Source organism: Motacilla alba, chromosome 2 (genome assembly GCF_015832195.1).
Source record: "Motacilla alba alba isolate MOTALB_02 chromosome 2, Motacilla_alba_V1.0_pri, whole genome shotgun sequence".
Taxonomy (NCBI): Eukaryota; Metazoa; Chordata; class Aves; order Passeriformes; family Motacillidae; genus Motacilla; species Motacilla alba.
Window position 1 is genome coordinate 107,907,212 of NC_052017.1, and position 21,701 is coordinate 107,928,912.

Here is a 21,701-nt window from a genome sequence, read left to right on the forward strand (position 1 = left end):
GTATCTTGTCTGGCTTTGAAGCCTGTCTCTCCCTGGGTGTTTTTTTTTTTTTTAAAAAACTTCATTTTTAAGCAAGTCAACACCAAAAGAAAAGTTTAGAACTTTTTTGTTTTTTTAATCTATTTTCAGATTTGTGCCTCCAAAAATCAGTAAGGGCTTAACTGAGCCTTTAAGGTACTGGGCCATGCTGGGGAAGGTGTGGATTCACATTCCTGCAGCAGGCACTCCGGGAGGCATTCTGCCTCTGGTAAGCACAATCCTCTGTACAGCTACGGAGCACTGCCTGCTACTCCCCTCCCTAATTGCTGCTTCCTCCCACAGCCAGCAGCTTCTGATGATTACTGAGAGGAGACCGTGACCCCATTTCATCTGCACCCCTTTTAGAGCTGCTGCTGCTAGTAGCACTAAACAGAAGCTTTTTATGGTTTATTTTTATTGTACATATGGTACATGTCAGAGATTTACAGTGTTGTGCTTCCCTAAAAGGCAGTTCCTAAGAGCTTAGCTGATACATTAGGGCATATATGTATTATTAGAGATTTAACGCTAGTACTAAAATAATTGGAGCTTACAAAACAGGAATACAAAAGACCCAAAAGATTTATTATTTTCCTTTTCCCTGCTCATTGCCTTGAAAAACTTTAACAGTATGGAAAAATCTGTGTTTTGAAAGCTTTTAGATTTACTATCTGCCTTTCTGTGGAGGCATTGGGGTAAGTAACTTCTGAACATTCTCAACCCTTCTGATGGAATTTTGTAGGTGATGTTGCAAATTTTCTTTTTTTTTTTTTTTCAACAATAATGAATAGTGGTGTCTGTTCTAAGTACTTTAGTCACCAGCTGCTAAACAGGAAAAAAGTAAGATTCAAACAGAAAGGCTGTGTTTCTCTTTAAAGGAATCAGAATTTAATCATCTTTCAGTTCAGAAAACACAGAATTCCTCTTCTCCTTAGAGAAAAAAGCTCTATGAAAATTGCTCAGAAAACAGCTGAAAATAAAAAAAAAATCCAGATTTGGGGGTTTTGTTTTCTTGTGGTGGGTTCTTTTGTTGCTTGGTTTGTTTGGGGTCTTTAAAAATATTTGGTAATGTTCACTACCTTTCCAATGCTTGATGTTTATTCATATTTCCGTAATTCTTCACACAAAGGTCTATGACATAGTTCAATTATAAAGAAAGAAAGGACTGAGGTACAAGAAAACTTAGCAGGAGCAAAATGTGCTTTAAGAACTTATTTTGTTACAAAGAAGGAAGGGCTTAACACGCAGCAGTACTATGAATATTTCAAAGGGCATAAGAATTTTATGATCAACTTTGGCACAAAAAAGAGGTAGATTAACAAAATAGGTTTTTTACCACAGAAATTACTGAAGTACATCAATATGATATTATGCCCCTAGCAAAAAAAAAAAAAAAAAAAAATTTTTCCTGCAACGAATTGTCTTCGACAAGTGCACTTGTTTCACATGGGAGATAATTTTTATGTTAAAAAAAAAAAACATAAAAAAGGATAAATAATTGTGGAATATCTCTATATCAAGGAGCGTCTGTGGAGTGGTGGCGGAGGAGTCTGATGATCCAGTGTTTGTGGAAAGGGGGCCAAGGCTCAGATCTCTGCCCTTGCACAGGTTCCTTCTCAAGGGCTGACAGTGGCTGTAAGCCCATGGTGAGCATTACACTGAGTTTGTGCAAGCAAGCACTTTGCAAATTGCAATGGCCCAGGGTAAGAAGTGCCCTTATGGTGCTTTGTAGCAGGAGCAGCTCTCTGTTTTAGCTCGTAAGTGGCTAAATCTGACTTTGTACTGTGAAGGGATGTTTGCTTGTACAGGAATGATATCCTCAGAGGAGCTGTTCTCTTTGAGAGTAAAAGATTGTTTTAATAATAGATTCAAGTTCTGCTCAGAAAAGATATTTTAGAACAAGTTACCTAGCTTTGAAGTCACAAATAAATACATTTTTGGATCTAGGTGTTTAATATGGAATGTGCATTTAACATGGTAAATGTACAGATAATTGAAAAAAATAATGCCTGCCTTAAATCTTAGGTTTATGAGCAAAGCTGGTCAAACAGTTTTTCAGCATAATATATCACTTTTAATTTAGTGAGTCACTCTGCAATAATTCATTATGGTTCAGTTAACAATACAGATGATAACTTTCTTCTCCCATGTGACTACTTTACTGAAATGATCATTTTTTCTAGAAACAGACTGATTTCAAGGAGAAACTTTCAGATCTAGGATAAACCCTTTTGGGGGAACAAGGAAGTGGAAAAGATAAACAGAAAATGCAGATCATATATGTAGCACAGAATGAAGCAATTTAAAGTTCTATTTTCCTGTTCCATCCCTTTCCCAAGTCATTTCTTGAACTAATAAATATTTATTCATGATCAAATAAATATTTTTTGTAAGAGGGAGAAAAAAGAGAACTAGACCTCATCTATTACCACAGGAGGATATCAAAGTATGTGTCCAGATTGAAGGTCTTTGTCTTATAAGAACAGCAGGTATTGGCTGTGAAGGAGTGATACTGCCTCAGCCAAATTTCCCGGTCTTATGTTCTCATTGAAATTAAAAACTGTTGTAATTTCTCATCTTCTTGGTTTCTAGCATATCTAATGGTATTATTTTCTAATATCACAGGATATTTATTCTGGGTTTTTAACATCCAGTCACTGCAATGTCAAACAATTTATCAAATGCATTTGAGGTTCTTATTGAAAAGCATCATTGGAGTTTCTTTGTTAAAAAAGAATTTTAAAAACCCCAAAACTCAAAATACTTGGTCATTCATCAAGACACGTAGAGCTAATGAAAATAACAAAAAAATTAATGTTTCCAACTGCATATGTGGCAAGAAAATGTTTTGCTCTTTAGAAATAAAGTTTAAGGATGGGAGAGAAATATGAATATAAATAATTCTAGATTTTGAGTTATTTGCAATATTAAGAAAACTTATAAATATTTTTATCACTGTTGTTTGCCTAAAGTACCGGCAAAAATACCCTGATTTGATTCATTCTTAGCAATTTAACAGTATCTGTAAAGTGGTGAATGAATGTATTCAAAAGTTAAAAGTTATAAAAACATATTATTCTTTTATCTAACAATAATTAAAAAAGAAAAACCCACTTCAATATATGGGAATATATACCTTATTACGCATGTGTATGTTTATGTTTTTTTCTATATGGAGACTACACAAAAGTAAAAAAATCTTGAGGAACTAACTGAATGAAATAGTCCTTTTGTATGGGGATGTAAAACAATGGGCAGAACAGGGTGCAGCATTGTACTGACTGTTTCTATCACTATTTTAAATACATATAACTATAGTATGATATTCAAGTTCATATTAAAAAACTGTGGAGAAATTATACAGGTGTGAGTTTTGGATGTAAATGAATCTCAAGAGCAGAAGGCCTTGTCTGTGGTGGGTTGAACCTTGTCTGTGAACCTTGTCTGGTTCAAATTAAGATTTGCTGCAAATGGGTAAGGTGGATTTAGGTACACACACCTTTATCCATCAACATCTCAGTTGTTAGCATTCTATATCTGCACATTGGAAGCCTCTATGTGGAAATCAACTAAAAAAAAATAGGGATTTTTAAAATATTGCTGGAAGGAAATGATAAAGAGTTTATGCAGCTATTAAACTGCTTTAAATTTTGTTTTGGAATAAATTCCAGAGCTGAGATCTGTCTCCTGGTTTCCTCTGGGATAATACAGTAATTTTCTCCACAGCTTAAATTAATGTGACTTTGGAATAGAACCCCCAGTAAATCATCAGAGAAATATTATCTTCAACTGAGGTGAGCCAAATTACCCCAAGCAAGAATCTTTTGCAGAGTGGATGAAGTTACAATTTAAATGCAATATCCTACCAATGTTCCCAAACTAAGTGGATAGAAATTATAGAAATAACATCTGACATTTAGATCCTTATTGAGGAATGCACTGGAGGCAGGTTGTTCTAATTCCAGTTGTTGTAATTGCTGTAATTGACAGTCTTGTGGTTTGTGGGTAATGTTTTGTCCTGTGAGAAGTAATGTTTAGTTGTGGTAAACAACAATATGTCTATCTGAGTTCATGGAAACCTGCACCACCTCCTAGAGCTAGGTTAACTATATTAAGGGGGCTTATATAGCCTGGATGCTACAGTTCCAAGTTGTGTTTGGATGTCATGGAAGTAGATGCTGCCTGCAAAGAACATGATAAGCTTTATGAATACCAAGGAGAGCAGACAGTGAAACATAAATTAAGCAAACACACGAACAAAAAAACCCCAAAAAACACCAACAAACAAAAAAAAGACTAAGACCAACATTCAACAGTCTCCCTCAAACTTAGTAATATTGAATGTTTCTTTTCCATAGCCATCTGCTTTCTGCAGAATCATCTCTGCCCTTAATAGCTTATACAGAAGATCAAAGAGTTAACTGCTGTTACCCCTAGCACATGAAAAGTGCTGGAATTTAAATTACAAGGCATTCTTCCTTAAGAGCTCTGTATTTATATGTTGAGATAAATGTAGCATGACCATCTGTTACTGTGCCATGTTGTGATTCTGCAGCACCAGCACAGTGTCCTAGGGAGTGTCAGATAGGAAAACAGGAGGAGAAAGAGGACAGATGCAGTCAATAGAGCAAAAGTACAAGTTCAATAAATCCAAAGTGTATTGTAATTTAAAGACAGTCTTTTAAACTGAACTTAGAGCATCATGCTTACTGTGCTCTAAACCTTTACTCCCAACCTTTGTAATAGCTGCTTGTCTGCATCAACATAAACACGTCTCTGCCTTGTTCATTGCTCTTAAAACTGACTTTTGTATAAGGCCAAGTACACGACAGGTGCCTCAGAAAGCCATCCTGTAAAACTTTTATTCTACTTATTTTAATTGCCTCACCTAAAACTGCAATGCATGTTACTTTAGAATGAGGCTGAATTATGTAGAATACTTTATGGTATTCTAGGATTTTGCATTAGATTGCATAATTAGAAAGAAATCATGAAAATATCATCAAAGTCTAACGTTAAATAGATACTGTAGATAAAAAGAAATTGAACAAAATTACCTGGTTTAATACCATTATGTATATTGTGACCATAAGGGATGAATAGCATAATATTTTTTTGCCCTTTCCTCCAGAATATATTTTAATTTTTTTAAAATGTAATTTTATGTACATACATTGAATCTCTTTCCCCTTGCATTGATGAAGGTATAAGGCTTCCAGCAATCCTTAGGATAAAGCAGAGTGGCTAAAGATCTGCCCAGTGGAAAAAGACCATGGGATGCTGGTCAACCGAGGTTGAACACGAGCAAGTGTGTGCCCAGGTGGCCAAGCAGGTCAATGGTATCCTGGGCTATATCAGGAGTAGTGTGGCCAGCAGGACCAGGGCAGTGATTGTCCCCCTGTGCTTGGCCCTGGTGAAGCTGCACCTGAAATCCTGTGTTCAGTTCTGGGCTTCTCACTCCAAGACATTGAGGTGCTGGGGTGCATCCAGAGAAGGGCAACGGAGTTGGAGCAGGGCTCGGAGCACAGAACTTATGGGGATTGCCTGAGAGAGATGAGTTAGTTTGGCTTGTAGAAAAGGAGGCTCAGGGGAGGTCTTATCACTGTCTACAACAATCAGAAAGGAGCATGTAGGTGGAGGTCAGCATCTTCTTCCAGGACACCAGTGACAGGACAAGAGGACATGGCCTCAAACTACACTAAGAGAGGTTCAGGTTGGAAGAATTTCTTCACTGAAAGGGTGGTTCAGCACTGAAATGGGCTGCTCAGGGAAGTGGTGGAGTCACCATCCCTTGAGGCGTTCAAGAAAAGCCTGGACATGGCACTCAGTGCTGTGGTTTAGTTGATATGGTGGCATTTGGTCATAGGTTGGGCTTGGTGATCTTGGACATTTTTCCCAACCTTGATGATTCTGTGATTCTGTAGTACTTAACACAGATTTGAATGCTGCCTAACTTTAGGTAATATCCTGTGTGTAGAATCCCCAAGTGGTCCATTAAAGCAATAGAAAGCTTGTTCAGTGCTGAAAATGTTTACAGTTAATCCTGATTTATAATGTTCCCTATGCTATTCTTTCACAAATTTTATCCAGGGACAGTATACCACAATGAAATTAATGACATATATGACAGGAGGATTTGTGAGCCAGAAGAATGAGTCTCAGTTTGGAAAAAAAAATCTCAAATTTAGTTAGTGCTTAAAATAGTATGGCAACATGATTTTGCTGTTTTTTCATCTTTGTGCTTTAAGCAGCAAATGATATTTTAAAAAGCATCTAGTGATTGATAAAGGAAATGGTGGTGAAAGTTAGAAGCACATGAAAGCTATCAGGAAGCAAACATGAAGGAAATTATTACAGCTAGTGTTTGCTAATAGCTTTGATGTTAATAGTATTTGAAAAGAAGAAAGTTGCCAGTGTTCAAATTCTTATGTTCACCCAGATTATACTTTTCTAGCGGCCAAAAGGAGCTACATAACAAGCTTTAACAAGCTCTGTGAAGTTTACCTTGAAATATACTACATCAAAATTACCATCAGCTTAGGAACCTGGAATAACTTCTGAAGAGATTTGGATAACAAACCTGGAAGCATTTTCCACTTTAAGAGTCTCAGCTGGCACCTGAGCAGGCAGACACAGGAGAAGAAAACATAAGCATAAGTTATAACAGAACTGCCTACCAGGAAAAGCTGTTTGCACAAGTCACGCTTTGCTTACAGGTGAAGACCCGACAGGGACTCCCCATCCTCAGATATTAAAACAAAATAGAAAAAGTGTAATTTGAATCATGTTTTACAGTAGGTATCCTTCTGCTCATTTTAGTTGAAATCTAGCACGTTGCTTATCTGAATCAGCAGGATCTTTTGTCAAAAGCATCATCCTGAAATAAAGATCATTTTCCTTTGGACTTCTACTGTGGAGCTTCAGAAAAGTCAGTGCAGGCCGCTCTGACACAAGGCCCAGCATGGAGTATTACATCTACTTTTACCTCATCTTCTAACTTTTGAGCTTCTGATGAATATCTGTTGCCATCTGTGAACTCTCCTACTAACCAGTCAGAAAGTGGAGGAACATTAGCTTTTTTTTCCTTTTTTTTAAACAATGTATCATTTTTAAAAGTCCCCACCAGCTGCCTAGGGTTTGAAAGCAGCCTCAAATAAATTCAAAATAGTATGCAAATTGTGAGGAAGAAATGTGGTTGCTCTTCTACCGTTGAGCTCTTCTACCTTTGATTATGTTATTCAAAATAGACATGGGGAAAGATCTGTGTTTCAGATTAAAATATCTTATTTTCTTGAACAAATACTTAAGTTACAATGAACTATCTTGTAGGAAATAAACCTTTCCATAGTTTTTCCTATCTGCCAGGAAATTCAGCAGCCTGCTGCTCTAATTCCTCTGAGATGGCCCTGATTTAGAATTTTTTTGCCTCAGTTTTGCCGACAGAATACGTGCCAAATCACAATCAAAGAATAAAGAGATTTTTCTGTTGTGCTCCAGGTGCACTTGAGTAAAAGAATGGGGATGCTGCTTCAAGTCTTGATTCTGAACTTCCAGAAAAAGCTTTTCCAAAAACTGAGAATCACTGCAATACATCATAACTCCATTGGAGAGATATGTATTGTGGATGTGTAAAAAAGGAAATAGTAAATATGTACTTGTTTGGCCAATATATCAGGTAGATACAGAAAACAACTATCAGAATTTTGCTGATGGATCATTTATTCTCTATGTTTTTTGATGTCAGGGGTTAAAAAATGAAACAGGAGGCATGGCTTCATGATGTTTTCCTAATGGACATAATACATCTCTCTCAATTGTAATGTCAGACATTTAAGCAAGCTGGCAGCCAATGACCCAGCAAAAAAAGTGATGGGTTTGCCCTCTTGTCCATCACCAAAACAAAGCAAAAAATCTCTCTCCTCTAAAATCTTACCAGCTCTACTGCATTAGTTAATCTCTCCTCAGGTGACTGATAAAAAAATCCTTCATACAAAGAATGTAATGAAGTAGTCCACACATACACACAAAAGGTAACTCTAAGGATAATGCCTTTTAAAAGATTAAAATATTTGTTTACAGATATTGACTTAGGAACTATAAATTTATCTCTGTAAGGAGATTTCTGTAGTCAGGAACAAAAAAACAAGCCAGAAATCATTTAGTAGATTTCTGGGTTCCAGCAGTTTATTCTGTTCATTATGGAGGAATATAGAGCTTCAGTGAGCTTTTCAACCTTTTCCTCTGACACTTTAATTTTTTTTTTCATTTTACAAACAATGTTAATGTGTTGTTCTTTACTCCAAATATAAACTTTATTTTTTCTCTCTATTTATCCTTTTTTAAATCCAATTTAAAGTCAGTAAAATTTTAGAAATGTTTTGTTAAAGCATGAGGTCCAGGTGGCATCACTAGCTTGATGTTAGAAGTAGATAATTAAAGCAGAACTTTGGTCTGCACAATCTTTAGAATAACTAAAATATTCCTTGTATGATTCAGCCATTATAATACACATGAATGTCTTTATCTGAAGCATATCTTCAAGTAGTTTAACTGGAGTCCAATCTGCTAGTGGTTCAAAAGTGAATCCAAGAAAATTTTTACAAAAATATGCTTTGTCCTATCATCTCCTTCATAAATCAAATAAAAGCAAAGGCAGTGTTTGTCAGAACAGACTTCACTTTATCACAGGTGTTCTAGTTGAACAAACACCACAATAACCTATTTCTGCTATGCAGCCTCTTGGTTTAATTGTATATTATGTTTTAAAGGCTGTGTCAATTAATTTGAGTGTTTGACCACTTCTGCTATGTCTGAACAGAAACCAGGTCTTCCTGTAAGAAACTCAGCTCCAGGGAGCAGAAATTATCTGACCAAATCCTGCTCCATATTTAAATTTAACCAGAGAAAAAGACTGCTTTTTAGACTGCTTTTTGTAGTTTTCTTCCTTTTCTGTTTGCAATAATAAATACATATTTTATTTATTGTGTCCTGTCTGTCATAGCTTCTCTCTTCATCTCCCAAAAGGAGAACTGCAATTCATCATTTATCTTCAGACCTCCTTGCCATAGGGCTCACACTCAGATTAGCCTGTTCTGATCTGCAGGGGAAATTTTCCTTTTTCATTTTTGTTCCCTAACTGATGACTTTTTCCCCAGCATCATAGGTTTAATCCTCTCTTCTGCCTCATCAATTTTGCATTGATATAACACACTCTTTTGATGGTGAAAGTCAGAAGTACTTCCAATTGGAAATTAATCTTTTTCTTATTTCCTTTTTTTTTTTTTATCTGATCATTTGCTTTCTTCTTCCATGAAAATCTGTTACTTCAGTGCCATACATCTGACAATCTGTTTAATTGTTCAGTTGAACATGCAGAGGCAACACAAGTGGGGCAGTGGGAGTCGACAGACTTCCACTCATGCCCAGAACAACATACGGAACATATGGATTGTCAAAAGAGTTGAGAAGCTTTCATTACTTCCTGTTATCTGTCAGTTTTCACATTATAGGAACAGCATATATCTAAAGCCTGTTTTGGGGCCTTTTTTTAGTTGTGGGAATAAATTTAGGTTGTAGCTCCCATATTTGTAGCCACTCAGCAGAAGTGTTTATGTGAAGAGCCCTTTGTGGACTCATCCTGGTTTGACTAGATTGCTACTGGAAGCTATCAAAGAGCCATAAAATCCCCAGCACTGGTTTTACTTTTCCTGTGGGCATTGACCAACACGACAGTTGTTTCACATCACAGCTGTGGCTACAGCTTTTCCCTTTCAGCTCCCCAAACCACTCAGCACAGGGATGGCAGAGCCTGTCTGTTCTAACCTGCAAAGCCTCTCTCATTTCTTGCTGTCTTTGTGCCCAGGAGAGGATCTAACACTGCTACTGCCTCTGATTAGACACAGGACTCTGGAGAATGGCTGACTTGAGAGCAGAAATGCCCAAGCCAGAAAAACATTGATTTATAACATGTGGATCTGAAATCTAATCAAATCTCAGTAATATCAGCCTGTGACCTTTTCTCTTATTAGTGAATTTATGCACAGCTTAGTCTCTGACTCCCTTAGAGCTTTGTGTGTACCAGTGTTGCCTTCAGCATAATTATTGGAAAATTTTGAGTGCTAATTGAGCATGATTGAATTTTGATATAAATCATGTGTACTGTATGTGAGAATGAAAGTATGCTTGTGTTTTTCTCAGAGTGGAAAGGGATTGGGAAAGCAAGATTTGCCTCAAGACATAGAATCCTGATTTTTCATGATCTAGTTATTTTTAATACAGTTCCATTACCAGGAGTCTGGTGACATAATTCCATGTAGAACAGTACATGTTTCACTTAAAATCCATTAAATGCATAATCATAAGTCTCCTTGCAGGACTGAACTGAAGCTCAGATAACACTGTCATGGACAAAGCCCTCTATTTTCAGGTGTTTAATGCAACAATGAAATTTTGCTTCTGGCAGAAGCTTGATTAATATCCAAACATCAAAAATACATTTTTTAAATTAGTTTTTATATTTTCTGAAAAATCTTAGTTTTCCTTTCAGAAATAGTATGAAGATGATGTCCTAGAATACTTTGCTGAATATTTTGATGCTAAATCTGTAATCAAAGTTGTTGCTTTCTTTCATCCTATTTAAAAAAAAATTATCTGTGAAAACTGATTATTTTTGCACCTATTGGTGAAGATGCCTTAGTTTCACCATTGAATGCATGTATTGGTTAAGTAAATCAATGTGATTTAAAATAAAAAATTAGTATGCTTTGTGTCAAACATTCTCAAACAAACAACAACCAAAAAAAAAAGAGTTTAATTCCCACAAAGTAAAATATTGAAAATAACTTTTGAAAGTATTTGTAAATGATCTATTTGTCTAAAACATTTAGACAAAAATTTAGAAATACCAATTGATTCACATGATGACTTTTTCCTAGTTTCTTTGATTTTTAGCTTATTAGATATGCCTGTGCTAGGCACTCAAATAGCTCAGGTAATTTTTCCATGTTACATTCTATTCTGGTTTTATTCTGATTTCAGATGTTTTGAAATGTGACAATCTTTTTCTCTTGCAATAAAGTTAGTTTTAATTTTGAATAAGGATGACTAGAGATGATAAATTCTGAAATGCCCAGGCTTGATCAAGTTTTCTTAGTGTAATCAGTGTTTGAAGTGTAGATGAAAATCTAAACTTACATTTGTCTTTTCTAACATACAGGTTTAATAACTAAATTGATAGATTTTAAGTTAAAGCAATAAATATTGTCTGTGATTCAAGATTCCATTTTATCCTTGCAAGTTAAATATCTTATCTAAGAATGTAGGATTTTACAAAAAATAATTGCTAAATACATTATTTTTAAAGACTATTTTTCTAAGCAGACTACAGCTTCATTTAAAAAATGTACCATGCAATTCTAGTGTTTAAAATTTCAAACAGAAAGTCAGCTGAACCTCAGTCCCTCAAAAATCTGTTTTCTATTCTTTTTAAGGACAATATATGAATTTTTGTAAGAAAAACAGATGCTTCCTTCTTAAGCAAGTCGCAGAAGAGACCATGATTGCAAGAGAAATTCTCTAAACCAGCTCTTTAGAAATTTGGAGTGGATAAGAACTTCATATATACCTAAAGGTACATATATACTTCTAAAGAAAATTGTTTTAAGAGCCTGCAATATGAATTTTTAAATCTTATAGCAATTGTAATTAGCAGACTGAAAATTACATTGATAATTCTTTTATAAGGTCAAATTAATCCTAAAGCTTTGTTTGGATTATGGGGAGAAATTTAATAACATCAGCAAACATGAAGAAATGTGAAGGGGGAATCTTTTCTATTTATTCACTTTTTCTTAGTTTCCACTGAAAACTCTAGAAATACCCAGCTCAGGACAGACTCTTACCTAACAGGCTGATTGATAGACATCCACTGCTGATGAAGAATCTGTCAACAGAATATCCCACCCTAATACTTCCTTTTAACACTTTTTAATCTATTGGTACCTTGCTGGGACTGAGATTTCTGCTGCTTTATTTGTACTCCTTCATTTTCCATGCACAATTCTTACCAAGAGGACATTCAGCGTTTCTGACTCCACAGCATGAAGAAAGTACTGAAGACTAACTAAAATAAAAAGGAGAGATATTTCATGTCATATGTCTAAAGCTCTTCAACTAGGTGTAATGAAATTCTTCAAAAGAACCAAAGTACTTTGAATGCCAGACAAAATGTCTATAAAAGGTTGGATTTTAGACAGAACCTTTACTGTCCTTTGTCTTTCTGACATCATAGAGCTGAGTATTCCTCACACTAGCAGTGGCACAGACAAGAAACTTGCCTGCTTCAGAAGAACTTAGAAGCATTTTGCCATCCAGTAAGGGAATATGATTTCTGGTTTTTTGTTTGTTTTTATTTTTTTAACATGTTTATCTAATATCACTAATTGATAGTGCTCTGGTGAAACCTGGAAAAAAAGATGTAATTTCTCCTTAAGGCCAATTTGTGATCTCGCAAATTCTAGCAATGGAGAACCTCTCCAGTAACCATCACTTGGGGTCCACAACCTGCAGGGTATGAGTATTCACTGGGATGAGCATTTCTGAGATTTCACATAGTGAAGAGGCTGAAGCCTGACTGTTTCAAACACTTTTGAATACAACATTGTTTTGCATCTAGCAGGGCTCCAAGGGAAGAATAGTATATAATTCATTAATGTGTCGATGAAAAGGAGAGAAGGCAAAGTAAATGTAACTATAGAGTGGGATGAAACAGCATATAGTCATTTTTTTAAGCCCTCTGGGAAAAATATGAACTTGTATGACACAATACAAAATATCATTGAAATACAATTGATCCGAAAGCTTAGAGGTTTTGGGAATATGGTATTATTATTACCAGATAATAATAACCTGCATAGGAGTAATAGTCAACAGATGTTACAAAACTAACATTTAAAATTCATCATGCATATTTAAGAACTTAAAATATGTGACTTTAGGCATGGCCTTTTTCTATAATGTCTTATGCATCTAAATTGTGCTGCAGCTAGCTGCTGGATCAGATTGATAATAAGCACACCTAGTAAAACAAATTTTCTTGGTGAGGTACAACTGAACATAGAATCATAAAATAATTTCAGTTAGGAGGCACCTTTAAAGACTTTCCACTAAAACAGGTTGATCAAAGCCACATCCAGACATTTCAGGGATGAGGCATCCACAAATTCTCTGGGTAACCTGTTCCGTTGCTCACCAACTAAATCTTTAAGTTTAAAACCACTGCTCATTGATCTGTTGCAACAGGCATTGATAAAAAGCCTCTCTCCATCCGTGTTGCGGATGTCCTTTAATAGATTGGAATGCTGCACTAAGCTGTCTCTGGAGCCTTCTCTTCTCCAGACAGAACAACCCCAACTTGCTCAACCTTTTTTCACAGGAACAGTGTTTAAACACTCCGCTCTTTCTTGTGGCTCTCCTCTGTACCTGCTCTAGCAGGTGGTATCTGTCTTGTACTGGGAACCCCAGTGATCAGCTGTTCTATGATATTTATTTATTTTGCTTAGGACAAAGTCAAAGTTCTTGTGTCATTCAAAAGAAAAACAAAAGGTAAAAAATTCAATTATTTCTAGTAGCTAGTACAGCTCACAATGCTCTTGCTCAACAGAAAATTACAATCAGTAGATCAGTAGATATCACCTAGGGATGCTGCACAGAACCTTGTCTTTACCATGCCTTTTAGTACTTTTCATTTCCAGATACATGTCAATTTTCCTTAGGCTTACAGTCACCTTGTTATATTTTAACAAAATATTGTAACATCAAAATAACTTCAGAAATACTATATCAAAACCTTTGCTCTTAATTGTTTTAGTACTATAAGAGAACCATCAACTAATGTGAAAAAGGTCTTGCTGCCCAATGTGATTTGAGAAAACAAAAATTTTACCTAATTAGCAAAAAACCCCCAAGATAAAACAGCCTCCCAAAAACTGCTGTTGTCTATCTCTAAGAAAATTATTCTTTCCTTTTTCATTTCCATTACAGTAGAAATATTGTTTCTAGTCAAGAATGCCTAAGAAGGCAAATTTCTCTTTACCTTCTCCAAATAAAAAAGATAAAATAAATCGATATGTTAAAATATGCCAAAAGAAAGCCATATAAGAAGCACAATATTGCAATTTTTAAAGTTTGTCTTTATGAATTTATAAAGTATCTGTAAATATATACATTTGTACATTTATTTTTGTCATTAACTCAGTAAGCTTTTGAAGAAAGTATTTTTTTCTAAAAAGACAGAAGCAGAAATTATATATGTTGATATATTAAAGATTTATTTTATGTGCTATTATCATTAGAGCATCTCTAGTTTCCTGTTGAAGTAGGGAAAAAAACCCCAGAAAATTATTGTGTGCTTTCATGAAATAATATTATTTGAGCTACGTTTTGATATCATGCTAATTAAATATATTAATTTTGATATAATTTTAAAAGTTGCAGTGTTTTTCTTTCTTTAGGAAGTCTCCTTTAGAAAACTTTAAAAATAAATTCAAGGGAAATTGAAGAGTCTTGAAGAGAAAAAGCTGTAGTAGTACTCAAATTTTGTAAGATACCAAGATACCTGACAGTTATAAGGAAATGAAAAGAAAAAAAAAATAAAGAAGAACAAGATAGAAATAGTATTTCTCAGGAGTTGACCTTCACCATTGTCCTGGAAAAACCCAGACACAGGGAGATGCTAACCTGGCTCAGCAGCTACACAGGGCTGAACAAAAATGGAAATGGAACCTTGCTGGGCTTCTTTTCAGGAACCCTTTGGGCTCCAAAGATATTGTATCCATCAATCCATTAAGGGAGAATTCATATCTGTCTCCCGTGTTTTCTTTTAAAACTGAAATTCGTACAAGAGAATTGAGGGAAAACTGCTGAAAGACAGCAGCCCACACTTTCCTAAGCACCGCCCAAATGGCTGAAATTAACCCCCCATGTTACTGGTTACCCACTGATAGCTGGGTAACCATGGAGTCAGCCAAAGATTGTTGGTAATTACAGCCAAGGATTGTTGGTAATCACACACTGTGGGAGAGAACAGGATGTGGCTGGAGGAGCAGGCCCACAGAGGTAGGGCATCATTTTTCTGGGATAAATGTGCTTGTTCAAGTTTCTGGGAGTAAGCACAACTCAATACTGTGCATGCTTTCTCCGAGTTTAGGCCCCAGGACCCTGGCTACCCCAGCCCCAGCCAGACTGATTTTTTTATTCTTTCCTTTCTGTCTCCCTCTCTTGAATTAGTATCTCTCTTTATTCCTATTTACCCTACCCCTTTATCCAAAATCCACTGCTGTATGCTTAACCAGGAGGGACTAAGCAATTTCCATGTCAAGAGTGTAATTTTTAATAATACTTTGTAAGGGATAATAATACTTTTTGTGGGGGAGGGGAAAAAAAAACCTCTTGCTCTTGTCCTTTTAATCATGTACATCCATGAATCTTGGGTGCTCCCTGCCCCAAAAGGGTGGGACAACACAATTTGTGTCATGGAGGATGTCACTGCTTTTGGCAGAGCTTGAATATACCCGAAGGACTCTGCAATGCATAGACAGGATATGAAGTAGTTACGTACTTTCTGTGTTTCTCCCCTCAGTAGGTAAACCTCAAAATCTGTAGCATAGATATGGAAATTGAAAAGAGATTAAGATTTTTTTTTTATTTCAGACTGTACAATTCTGTCTTGCTATGGTCGTTTATTGGCGATGTCCTTCTGAGGGAAAAAAAATTATACAAGAGATATCCCATCCAAACCACTTCATTTTTTCACAAGAATTTCAGTTACTCTGGAATACTTGGATGTCTTAATTTCTGTGACAAGTTGTGCTGTGCTTTCCCAGAAGAAGGAACAGGAGGTCTGGAGCAACAAGGTTGTCTTTCCTTTGGATTACTCCAAGTGCTATATTGAAATACCTTTAATGCTAAATGCACATTGAAAAAGTTGTCATTTGAGCTTAGCTTTTTGGAAAACAAACAAATCTTTTAAACATCACCTTTGTACATAGGTTAACATGAAATAAATTATAAACTCCTTTGTAATGTAAGGTTGCATAAATTGAATTCCTTGAAAATAAATTTCAAAAAAGTGTTAGGTAAGTTAAAAAGATTAATGGGTTAAATCTCTTTACACATTATCACTCCAAAGTCAATTTCCCATTTCCCCTCCAGCAAAATCACTATTCTTAGCTTGCTTTTCTAAGAGCTGCTGGATTATTCTCAGTCTGGAGGAAGGTTGAAGGACTAGGTGATGATTGGGATGGGTGACAGATGATACATTTGTTTTACTGTGTTTGAGGCCATCCCCAGTTAGCACAGAAAATTATATATTGCATTTGATGTTGTAAGGTGAATTACAGATCTGCCAATAAGTTATTAAGAGTTTTCTGAGCTGTTTGGAGAAGTTAGGTTATTTTCTGTCTCTTGTGTTGAGTTTTAAACAAACCACCCTTTCCTGACAGTGTCCCTTCCATATCTATTGCCTTGTGTCAGTGAGCCTTTAATCACTAACAATAAGATCTTATATCCTATTGCCTGTCCTCATTTTCTCATTTCATGATTGTTTTGGTTTTTTCTTCACTAAGTGCAAATATCCTTAGGGCATGCTATTTCCTTTCTTTGCTTTCCCCAAGTGTTTTAGCCTTATTACTTCAGTCAAAGATTTTTTTCACACCCTCCTCCTCTAGTTCTGCTTGCTTAAATGATGAAGCTGTACTTTTCCTTTCACAGAGGATGTGCTTACCCTTTCTCTGCCATCAGAAACTGCCCCAGTTAAACATTCATTTTCTTTTTAGAAAATAATTGTTGATTTTTTTTTTCTTCCAGCACTTTAGCGGGTTTTTTTTTTTTCCCATTAGGGCTTCTGAAAGACCCTTTCTGTTTGCTTTGTTATGTTTGGAAAACCAAAGAATTCTTTATTCCCTGTCTCAAGGACATGCAGTCTATCAATCTTGGTACAAATTCATATTAGATTGTGTGTCTGAATGTATTACACAAGATCTAATATTTTATTCTGGTTTTTTTTTCCTTTTATATTTTTCCCTTTCTTCTCTCAGGAGACTCCTGTATTGACAGATAACTTAGGGGGACATATTCCTACATTTTGTGCTTATTTAGCAGACTACTTCACAAAAGAAATTTCTTGAAATTATTACTGTCCAAAAAGTGCCTCATTTAATGGTTAAAGTCTTGGAGGAGTCTGTAAAATCTTCTTCCAACTTTTCCCATTCTGAACTCTCAGTCAAAAAATGTATAGTTATAAACAGCAACACACAGATAGTTATATTTGCATCTTCCAACAGTTTCCTTGGGTATCTGATATCATTACAGAGATTAAATAACAATTCTGAGTTTTTGTGTAAATGGAAATATCCTGCTCATTTAATTTCTTTGGTCTATAGTGCTTATAAAAACAAAACAACCAAGTATAAGGATATTTTTAAACCTGAATTTTTTGAAATAGCCAGATGTATGACATGACTTAGAAACTCCCAAGACAAAGACAGTATTGTTCAGATGCTTTTAATAATGCCAAGATGATTTTCCTCTGGATTCTGACCATCAAAAAATACATTAGCAGAATTCAAGTGTTTTACAATCTTTACCAGTTTCTGCTGGTTTACACACAGCAAGCAGTGACTTTTTCATAACCAAGTTAAACAGTTGTTTCAGGAACAATCCAGACCTTTAAATTCCCTAAATTTTGCCAGTGAGTTGGTTAGAAATCTTGCTGAGTGTCTTCACAAAGTATATGTAATAAAATGTCACTGAAAGAAGTTCTTCCTCTGCCACTCTGAGTGCAATACTATCTCCCTTCAACTACATATCTCACAGGTAAGAAGGGTTTCTTCAAACATATTGATGAGGTCAGAAGAGATTCATGAGGGAGAAAAGCCCCCTGGAATAGGCCATAATAGGACAGGAAAGCATAAATGACATGCCACTGTAGTCAGCACTGAATAGAGGATTATGACAGAACTGACTACTTTAAAATATTGTTCCTGTCAGCTCTTGCTGCAGATATGAGAATGAAACTCCAAAAGAAGTGAAATAAGAAACTTTTCAGGTAACATTCAAGTTCTTTTCTTTCTCTTAAACATTTTTTGTCCAACACTTATATATTTTTTTGAAAGTACTGAAATAAACTCAGAAACTTTTTTATCAGGAGAGATAAATGGGAAAATCATTGGAAATAAAAGAAGAATAGAGTACATAAGAGAGAAAAATCATAATTTAAAAAAGAGGGTATTTTCTTTTCCAATTCTTTGAAGTTAAAATAATAATGCCAGTTATGCTTCAACATCTCATTTTAAAGTTGTGATATTTTGGAAGAGTCATGAGCTTTTCCAGCATCATGTGTAAGTCAGGGATCTGTCTCAAATGCAAAGGAAATTAAGAATGATTTCTTCACAAATTGCTTGTGCAGTTTAGGCTATCATATTGTACATGTTCAGAGTATCTATGACTATTTCAAAAGAAGACTTATAAAAATAGGTAGAATCAGGTTTATTAATTTTTTTCTTAATCTATGATGACTTTGTCCCTTTAGTAGTACCTAGTCCATGATGTCATATGCAGCTAGTTAACTGATATCATTTCAGTGGTTAAATGACAATTCTGAGTTTTTCTGCAAATGGAAATTTCCAGTTCACTTAATTTCTTTGGTTTGTAGACTAAAGAGTATTTTCAAATATTGGCTCTAAGGCAAGATTGTGGTAGTGTTTGTGGGTCCCAGGACGAGGGAAGAGATGAGAATCTTGACTCCGTGTTTCAGAAGGCTGATTTATTTTTTATGATATGATATTATATTAAAAATGCTATACTAAAATGATACTAAGCTATAGAGAGAAAGGATACATCAGAAAGCTAGAAAAGATTGAATATTAAAAATTCATGACAGACCAGAAAGTCTGACATGGCTGATGGTGATTGGTCATTAAGTAAAAACAATTCACATGGGACCAATCAAAGATACACTGGTTGGTAAACCACGCTCCACAGCAGCAGATAGTTATTGTTTACATTTCTTTTCTGAGGCTTCTCAGCTTCTGAGGAGAAAAATCCTGGCAAAGGGATTTTCATAAAATATGACAGTGACACAAGGTGGGATACGTCAGCAGTGGGCATTATAAAGTTATTGGAAAGCATCCAAAATAAACTGCCTTGTGACACCAACCTCACATTTGAATTCAAATTAAAATCTAATTTAAAAGGAGCCCAAATTAAAAAAGCTCACTTGATTCCTTCAATTTGCAGAACTATTCCATTCCATTAGGCAGCTAATTTCTACCTGTCAAATATGGCATAAAAGTGGTCCCTCTCTGGAGGAAACTTTTTATTTGCAGTAATTAGGTATGAAGAACTGGGGAAGATGCCCATACTTTGATAGTAGCCCACGCCTGACTCCCAAAGTGCATCAGCCCATGGGTAAATGCAATTGAAGTGTCATTTTCAATAGTTTCATGCTCCAGAAGGCTAAAATGAGGTTCCATATTTCATAATTAAATAACAAAATTACTTTAATTTTTGTTAGAGAATCATGAAAAGTTACCTTTGTGAAACCCATGTGTATAAATCCCTTTTTTTGATCTATTATTCTAATAAGCTTTTAGAGACATTATGAAGAGGTCTTGATTACTCTTAGAGGATAAGAGCCAGGAGAATGCACGTAATAAACATCAAGAAAATATTAAACAACATGAAGTTAACAGAATTCTGCAGACAAAATAAAATTGATTCTCCTGCAATTCCCTTTGGATTGTACCTCCATTTATCTGTTTACTTCTTACCTAAGAGCATGTAACAAAATAGGCAAGGAAATAAAACACATGCACATTTTGCTGGAGGAAATGAAACACTGTACTTGTCACTTAAAACTACTTTTCTGTTCTTGCTTAGATACAGTGCAATTTTTAAGAAAAGAAGAAAAAAAATCTCTTCATCAAAGTTCATATGCTTTTCATTGCCTCTTTTTACACAAAGAAAATCCATTTCTGGATGAGATAGAGTTTGAGCTGATCATCCTTCAGTTTAGAGCAGACAGTATTTTACTCTTTTATAAAACTATATATATTTTATTGTAAGGGCAAAGGGGGAAAATAATTACAATGATTTAGTAAATTATTTAAATTTAAATCAAGACAAGTGTGACATTTCTAATTTTAAAAAGTCCCAAGTGTTCTAAACTGATTCAGACGTGTATCAGTGACATGGGGAAGAAAGTATTGGGAGTAGTGGAAAGATTTGCTTTATTTTATTATCTTGTCCCTGAAGTATCTTCATTTTCTTACAATGTGAGCATTAAGCTGGCTGTAAGTCCCCTTAGGGTTGAACACAAGCTTTGCAAAGTTTAAATAGGAAAAGCTCAGTAAATCTCAGTTAAGAAAACAAAAGCACCTTCTAACTGTTTCCATATAATAGGAGGAAGGGTAATTTTTATATTCCTGCAGAGTTTCTTTTATTAAATTGCATAATTATCTTGAAAGTAAGTTGCTAACAAATGAATGCACACACCAAGAATTCCACAGCATACCTTCAAGAATGGCATATTTGGAAAATAGCAACCTTTTATTTTACATTTTCTGCAATGCCTACAAGTAATTTTGTTAATGTTTTAAAATTCATTCCATCAGTAGGGAGTTACGATCCCACAACATCAAATTAGCATGAGAACAACCCTGCTGCATATAGTTGAGGACAGAAAGGCAAGACCTTGTTAGGAATTTATGTTTTGTCCTACAGGGGAAGAAATTCTCTTGTGCACCCCTGTTTACCAGAAAAAGTGGGGCTGCCTCTGCCACTTTTACCTGAAGTCTTAACTTTCAGATATTGGTTATATCATGGATATATATGGATAGATCATCTCTAACTTTCAGAAAGAGATGATACTGGTTGGGATATAAATATAATCATTGTTCTTTTATAAAACAAATTGTATTGCTATTGTGAAGGCTGAAAGAATACAATTAAGTCCTGGTACATTGCATACTCCATGCAACTAGATTTTACCTATAGGGATATTCTTTAATCTAAGCAATGTCTCTTTCTTTTTTTTTTTTTTTTTTTTTTGTATATACATGTGTCTGCATCATGTAACTGTGTTGAAAACATCTTTGTCACCATTTTCTTCCATCAAGAGGATTCTAGTAGGCAGTGAAAAATGAAACATGCTTTTCAAAAAGTCTCAGATTCCTAGACTGAATAATATGTCTTTAAAAAGAATTAAGAATATTTTCTAGGCATGGAATCTGGTCCCGTAGGGAGCTGGAACAGCATTCCCAGGTTCTTGCCTGGAGTCTGCAAAGCAAGTATCATGGGAAGGAGATATCCTTCCACTAGAACAGAAAGGGGAAGTACTTTCCAGACATGGTTAAAAATATGTTACATATAATAAAAATACAGCTGTCTAGACATCTTTGTTTCAAGAGGAGATTTCCATCTCCAAAACAGAATTTTAAAGATATTCCCCTAAAAATAAATCCAGTATTTTCACATTGGATAAGTATCAGTTTAACCTTGTTTGCTTGGCTTTTGAATTTTACCAGCATTGTTGTATGAATATTTTTGGCTATCTGTATTATATTGAATATTTCTACAGTACAAAGTGTTTATTTTATTTAAACCATATCTGCCCTTTAATGAAAGTA

The 21,701-nt window shown here is 35.1% G+C and overlaps 1 long non-coding RNA gene across 1 annotated transcript in view; it reads left to right on the forward strand.

Moving 5' to 3' along the window:
* The first annotated feature begins 567 nt into the window (after positions 1–567).
* LOC119697545 overlaps positions 568–21,701 on the forward strand; it is a 37,263-nt gene continuing 16,129 nt past the window's right edge. Inside the window, exons 1-2 of the long non-coding RNA XR_005255866.1 lie at positions 568–713; positions 11,508–11,647. This is a non-coding gene — a long non-coding RNA (uncharacterized LOC119697545). The remainder of the gene's footprint in view (positions 714–11,507; positions 11,648–21,701) is intronic.